Below are 8,053 nucleotides of genomic sequence, written 5' to 3'. Positions count from 1 at the left end.
CAAGCCCTGCTGCAGCCCAGGCTGGGCTAGAGGAGACTAGGCTGCCAATCAGCCCTTTCTTTAAGCTGTGCTACCCTTGTTCAATCGAGGTAATGGGTCCAGTGGGCAAGTAATAGGTCCAGTGGGTCTATTATACATTTTTATTGGAAAGCAAAATAAATAGCCCCGTAAAACTCACACACTGCCCCAGGGCTGCAATAATTTATGCACCTTCTTACACCTTCTTTTTCTTTTCCTTTCTCTTTGCTTTTTTCAGAGTTGCTCAAGTGAAATTTTCCAGCATGGCAAGTAAGGACTTTTGTGAATACATCACTAATTATTTGAGTAATACAGTATTGGAAAATACTGCATGTTGATATATGGAGAACTGTGGCAGGCCTTTACTACTTGATTATACTCAAGTGTAGTACCAAAGGACATCACATTTTACTCAGCCAAACTTGTTTAATAGAAAGAGCATAAAAATCAAAGTACGCACGCTATCAGGTTTGCTTCCCAGAGAGAATGTGTTTTTCCACAGAACTAAGGAAAGAGTAATTTACCGCTTAAACAAGCTGGGAAAGACGAGAACATTCTTTCCTAAACAGCGACAGTTATGCATTTGGCAGGCAGTAGGAAAAGAAATTATGCTTCCCTTCTGAACCTATAGCAAATCTGTACATGTGACTGATTAGAGAACAACTGCAGAGGTGCTGCTTTTCTTTTCAAGGTCTATACCAGTGAGTTATTGTTATGTTGTTATTGTGAACATGTTTTACCAATAGAGATTAGACTGTCCCATTTAATTTGTGGTTGGCTCCACCTCATTCTTCATTTGTACAAAATGCAGCTTTCTTTTGAGTGGAGGAGATACAAAAGCTCAGTGTTGTTGGAAAATCAGAGTGATGAGTAAAAGGAAATCTTTCTGTGAATCCCTTGAGGTCTGCAGGAAATCACAGTTCATTTGTCTGTTTTACTGTTTTTCTTGTTTTGTTGTTGTGCAGTTTTATTTTGTGTTGTTTTTGTTAGTTTTTTGATCATTTTGTTTAGTTTATCATAGAAATGGTATTTTGTGTTCTGTTTTTTATTTTGCCAGTGAGTTTATGAAGGAAACTACAGCCCAGTAAGCCTCCATCCCTGGGAAGGTGATGGAACAACTTATTCTGGATGTAATCTTTAAGCAAGTAAAAAAAAAAGAGGTTATCATGAGTAGTCAACGTGGATAAACCAAGGGGAAATTGGTCATGCTTGACCAATCTGATAGTCTTTCTCATGTCATCACTGGCTGGGTAGGTGAGGGGAGAGGAGTGGATGTTGTGTACCTTGACTTCAGCAAAGCTGTTGTCACTGTCTCTCATAAATTCCTTTGATGAAGCTTAGACAATGTGGGATAGATGAGATAGTGAGGTGGATGAAAACTGGCTAGCTTGCAGAGCTCAGAGGGTTGTGATCAGCAGCACAGAGTCTGACTGGAGATCTGTAACTAGTAGTGTTCCCCAGAGGTCAGTCCAGTCTTGTTTGATGTACTCATCAATGAGTTGGACAATGGGATAAAGAGCACCCTCAACAAGTTTGCTGATGATACTAAGCTGGGAGGAATGACTGTTGCACTAGAAGGCTGTAATGCCATTCAGTGATACCTGGACAGGCTGGTGGGTTGGGCAGAAAGAAACATTATGAGATTCAAAAAGGGCAGATGTAGTCCTACACCTGGAGAGGAATGACCACAATCATCAGAACAGGTTAGGGGCTGACTGGCTGGAGAGGAGCTCTGCAGAGATGGAACTGGTTGTCCTGCTGGACAACATGTTGCCCATGAGCCAGCAATGTGCCCTTGTGTCCAAGAAGGCCAATGGTATCCTGGGATGCATTAAGGAGTATTGTCATCTGGTGATCTTCCCCCTCTATTCTGTCCTGGTGAGGCCACATCTGGTATACTGTGTCCAGTTCTGAGCTCTTCAGTTCAAGAAAGACAGGGAAATACTGGAGAGAGTCCCATGGATGGCCACAAAGACATTAGGGGCCTGAAGCATATCCTGTATCAGGAAAGGCTGAGAGACCTGGGACTGTTCAGTCTGGAAAAGAGAAGGCTGAGGGCTGGTTGTAAGTGGATGGGACCAGGCTCTTTTTGGTGATGCTCAGTGACAGAACAAGGGGAAATGGGCACCAACTGGTATATAAGAAGTTCCATATGAACATGAGAAAAAACTGAAGTCCTTTTCAACTCAGGCCATTCTATGGTTCTATGAAAAAACATCACTGCTCTGAGGGTGGCAGAGCACTGGAACACTCTGCCCAGAGGGGTTGTGGAGTCTCCTTCTCTGGAGATATTGAAAACCTACCAGGACAGTTGCCTGTGTAACCTACTGTAAAGAACCTGCTTTAGCAAGGTGTTGGACTAGATGGTCTTTAGAAGTGCCTTCCAACTCCTGCTGTTCTGTAATTATATTATTCTGTGATTCTGTGATCCAAACAGAGCAGCAGGATAAGAAAATCATCCTCATTATACATTTTCAAATACTGAAACTTGCTTTGGACAAAATCTTAGTGAGGTAAGAGTAGCTTTACTACACCAGATCAAGTGTCTCAGTGTTCTGCTGCTCAGTCGTGGGAATCTGTTTCTTAATAAGAAATATGACTGCATTAAGATCCTTTGAAATAATCTGACGTCGGTGCAAATGAAAAGAAACTTAACCTCTAATATTTTAAGTGTGCTAAATACCCAAGAACAAGACAACAGATACAACTGATGTATTTTCTAAATCTCTTATTGGCTTTTTACCTTTCTCATTAACAATTTGACTAATCTCATTACCAGCTAAAGCTGATGTTCCCTTTGTTGTTGTTGTTTGTTTGTTTGTTGTTTTCTTTTTTTCTTTTTTTGTTAATTTATGATACCAAAACAAGAAGAAAAATATTAATTTTAAAAAAGTAAAATCCTTCCTAAATTCAACAGAATGGACAGAGCATAGTACTTGAGACAGATGTTGTGAGGAAAACACAATCTCTTTATGACTCCTTTCCCTTCCTCATGTATATCATTAACACCTAAAAACTGGGAGACAATAACAATTATTTCATACTGTGAAATGGTGAATAAAAGTTTATGGAAAAGGTGCTGGTAGGATTAGTGCTCAGCCGGAAACTGGGACTGCCACATGGAGAACACCAGGGCATAATAACGATGAATAAGGAAGGCACCAGTGGGGAAACTAAACAGGTATTCCGAGTGCAGGAAATAATAGGAGAGCCTTGGGACTGCATGTTGTTGTCTTGTTTGCTGTAGTTGACTACTCCTCATACAGAAATGGTTTGGAAGAGACAGCTAACATTGGGGAGAATAAAAGTAGGCTATTTAAACATTCAGTGTTGAAAGCTGATTACTTGAGGTTAAACCAGAATAAGATTAATGAAGCTTGGATGAAACATTTTTTCAGTGTGCTATTTTTCTAAATTTTCTCCTTTATGTTTATTATTCTGCCAGTGAAACTGCCAAACCAAGAGTCTTGAAAGTCAAAGTGCCTTTATCTGCAGAGCAATGAGATGGGAATTTTCAGTGAGCTGACTCTGCTACAGGGCTCAGCCCAACAGAATGTCCATGCGGAATGAGAAAGGATGCATGTTATTTTCAGCAGTCCTAAGTTCTGTCCCAGTCCTTTTTCCTAATATTTCTGCTAAATACCTCTATCTTGTTTGGAGCCTTTCTCTGTTTAAATGACCTGGTTCCTTAGAGGCACTTTGCTTCCTCCATTGGCAGAAAACACAGTGGACCTTGGTGGAATCCAGGTGAGATTAATTTGACTCTGTGCCTTTACACTCATTCCATCAATGGAGTCTTGATAGAGACAGAAGTGCAATATTGGCATTTGCTAGAACCTCCCCTTAAACTGTCAGTCCATTAATGCATGGCCACAGAGTAAGCAACCTGATTACCTGTTACAATTCTTTACAAGTTAGATTATCTTCTATCTGGAATAACGACTGTACCACAATTTGAGGAACGGTAGTGAAATTTAAGCAACAGCATTGCTATAGGTGGGTAGAGGGAAGCCTCCAAAAACAAAGGAATTACAGATAGACTAAACATTTTCAGGTCTAATGTCTGGATTTAATGTAATTTTTATGCTGTTGTTAGAGACATTATGAAGATTCTCTAAAGAATAAGCAAAGATATTATCCTTTTTGCACTCCCAAGAGTGTAATCTTAAAAAAAAAATAAAAATCTTTACCGTTTTTCCAGTGGCTACAGCCTCCCATCACATTGTGTTACCCTGTATAGTGAAGACATCGGGGGGGGTTTCAACCCTCTGGCTCCAAGTGAAATTGGTACTGGTTGTCTCTCACCTTCCGGTCTTAAAAACACTTGACAATTTGACATTCTCACTGCTAACAGGAACTGACAGAGGCTCATCAACAATAGGACATTGTTATCTGTCCTGGCAGAAATCATACCAACAGCCTTATGTGAAGTGATGACTTGCATTTACTTCCAGCAGGATGAATGCAATTGGGTGTCAAGTGTTCCCAGTGTATGACTAGGGAACAGTGAGGAAGTTACTTAAAGAACTTGCGTTCTTCCTGATTCTGTCTCAGTCATCTTGGAAGTAGCTTGCAAATTGTTTAAACCCTAAAATACCACGGAATAAATGTCTTGTTATTACACTGTAGTTTGATATGACTTGGAAAAAAACAACAACCAAAAAACATAAAAAAAACAACTAATATGTTCCAATGATTGTTTTCAGATGTTGATCTTTGGCCCAAGATGCTGGGCAGCAGATGAAGGCAAATTGTTAGTATGATTGTGCTTGCCAATTACTCTTTCCTTCCTCTCTTCTTCTCTTCCTCTATTCCTCTCTTCTTCTGTCTTCCATCCTTCCTTCCTTCCTTCCTTCCTTCCTTCCTTCCTTCCTTCCTTCCTTCCTTCCTTCCTTCCTTCCTTCCTTCCTTCCTTCCTTCCTTCCTTCCTCTCTCTCTCTTTCTGTCTTCTTCTCTTTCTTACTATCCTTCTGTCACTCTTTCTTTCTTCCTCCCTTTCTTCCTCTTTCCTTTATCTCTTCCTCTCTTTCTCTCTTCCTCTCTTTCTCTCTCTCTTTTTGTCTTTCCCCTCTTTGCTAGAGTGATGGAAATCAAATCAGACTGGAAGGTTCTGCTAGGAAGCAGAAATGAATTCTGACAAGTTGTAGCTGAAGTCTTCTTGCACAAAAACAGCCATTCCTTTCCCTCTACCCCTGCTGCCCTTCTCTTTTTAAATGGTCCAGAATTGGCTGTTTAATATCTAAAAGCTCCAGAGCTGAGACTGTTGGAAATGGAAAGGTTTTATTGAGGCCAGCTGAAGGGACTCTCATCAGGTGAACAGAAGTGTGTTGACAACCCATAAGCGTGTAAGTGAGTGACATTCAAGACCAACAATGACCTTGGAAAAAAGTGTATGAAGAAATCAATGGAAGAATTTCAAAAGGGTCAGGTTTCCATTCCTGTCATTTTATTTCATGATACTCTCTTAATAAATAGGATTTACCTCTTTCTCTTCCCCAGTAGGAGGTTTTATTGTTGCTGGTTTTACCACCTTGTTTATGACGCATTTCTTAAGTAAGAGTAGATTAGAAGACATTTCAATAAAAGGAAAATAAGACACAAAAAGACTCTCCTGAGTCTTTTCCTGAGGAGGAAAGCATTCCTGCCTCATTTTTGTTTTTATTTATTTATTTTTTTCTGAACATACACACAGCAGCAGTGAAGGCTGTGTGGATAGGAAAGAAGGGACGAAGCCTCCATGTTGTTTTTCTTTTGTTGTTTCTATGTGTTCCACTGGAGCCCACAGGGCTTCAGATCTGCTCTGGCTGACTCTGCCCAAGCCCATCAAGCCTACACTTGAGAACCAGTAGGTTCTTCATTTCCTCAGCTTCTACCGGGAAAAACTTGAGCTATGTAAACCCAAATAAACAACTGAGGGAGCACCTAAATATTACACATACTATCCTTTATTTTCCCTCTTATTTATATATATATTTTTTTTTCACTGCATCATTCTGTAGGAAACACCTGCACAGGGCTCTGTTCTCTTTCTACCCAGCTGACTTTTTTCAGTCATGCACTGGCTTGGGGTTAGCCTTTGCAAGCAGGTGTTTTCCGTCAGAATAGCTTTCTTGTCTGCATCTGAATGGATCACAAGGGCCGAACTTCACTGTAGGAGGTCACAGGTCAAACACAGCAGCACGAAGTCCCCTGAGTACTGTGCTTACCAGGTGTTTAATATTATCAGAGGTTATTTGCTGAAACTGTGATAGAGTGCTCTCAGCGATTCAAAATAAATTTAACGAGAACAGTTTTAAAAGCCCCCACATTAGAGGATGTCTGTTCAATGGACAGAGAGGTTAAAGTTAATTCGATCAGGCATGTGTACTTTCTCCAAAAAGGAACATATGCACTCAACGGCTTGGCCCCATTTGTTGCAATTTTGGGTCTCATTTCCATTTGCAAGAAAGATAACTACTTTCATATGGAAGCAATAAATAAGAGAAGTCATTAAAACTTCTCTAATTTAGGAAAAAAAGTCTTAACGAAGTAATATCTTTGCCAGGGCAGACAGAAATGTAAATTAGAGATTGGAAGGAAACCTATTAAAGGAATTGCTATGTTACTAGTCTTTTTTAATCTAATGAATTTATGAATTGTCACTTGTTAGGTCACAGACTTTGTTAATTTCCTATGTGTTTAGTTAAACAGAGAAATTGTGGGGCATGAGGAGTGAAAGGAAAATGCTTATGAACAATGAACCTGAGAAAATATTTTTGCACAATGTGTTAAGGCTATTAGGTTCAAAATTTTTGAATAAAACCAGCCATATTTAGAAAATTTGAGAAAGACTGTGCACCTAGGAGGTTAATATGCATTTCTAAAACTTTTTTCTGTATTTCTTTCTCACTTTCATGATCTTATACCATTTAAAGGTGTAAAGAATTAAAAGTTCATTTCCATTTACTGAACAATTTTATTGAAAACAAGAAAAAAAATAAGAAAGCAATACCAACTTACAGTGCCAATTTACTGGTCATGAGTTCACAGACAATACTGTCAAAAGTTATAGCTAATCTCTTGGGCTTTCTTTGGTCTAAAGCCTAAATAATTTACATTCTCTTTTTCTGTGGAGTACAGAAATTATGCTACATCTTGATTCCCCTTTTATTGATGATTAGGATCTGTGCTGAAATGGACCAGGAAATTTCATCTGTGATCCCACTTTTACAAATGACAAAGTGGCATTCTCAAGTGTCTCAGTACCCAAAGTTGGGATTTCATCCTATTGTTTTCTGTAAAACCATCCATTACTATTCAGGATGTACCAGAAGAAAATAAACACCAAAAAATAAAAGAGCAGGTAAAGAAAAAGAAGACCCTGTTATTTTTCATTCAAGCATTCAATTGTCACAGGTCACTTAATGTTCTGGGCAGTACATGACATTTTTCAAGCTATTAAATACAGTGGAAAGGTAATTGATTGATCCTACTTTTACCATCTAGTGCAGACCAACCCATGGTATGCTGTCCTGACACACAAACAGGAAAAAATGATACCGATTCACTGTGTATTTAAAAGATAAGACTTAGAGGTAGCAATGATAAGAACTACATCAGCATTTGTTCACTTGCTTCCTCCCAGTCGTGCATATGGGTGAGTGAACTGGGTGATGGTAATCCTTACTGAATTCACCCTAGATAACTTTATATGGAGAGGCAAAGAGATTTTGAATGTAATTTCTAAATGGGCTGGATTCTTGGTGGTCAATGAAAAATATTCAAAGAGCAATCCACTGGGGCAACAAGTGGTGAATTTCTCACCTATTTTATATGGAGACAAGTTAACTGCAACAGTATACCCTCTGAAGGGGCCGCTGTGAGTATAGACTGAAAAGTAAGTTAAGTGTACATATGGGCACACATATACACACACAAGCACACACTCACAAATTCAAACTAAACCTTTATGAGTTTTGATTAGACCTCTATTACACTTTGCATCAGTGTAAATCTGTGCTCCTGTGTGATGCTTCTGGCTTCACTTAGAACTCTC

This window comes from Meleagris gallopavo, chromosome 1 (genome assembly GCF_000146605.3).
Source record: "Meleagris gallopavo isolate NT-WF06-2002-E0010 breed Aviagen turkey brand Nicholas breeding stock chromosome 1, Turkey_5.1, whole genome shotgun sequence".
Classification (NCBI taxonomy): Eukaryota; Metazoa; Chordata; class Aves; order Galliformes; family Phasianidae; genus Meleagris; species Meleagris gallopavo.
This window is presented reverse-complemented; position numbering follows the sequence as displayed.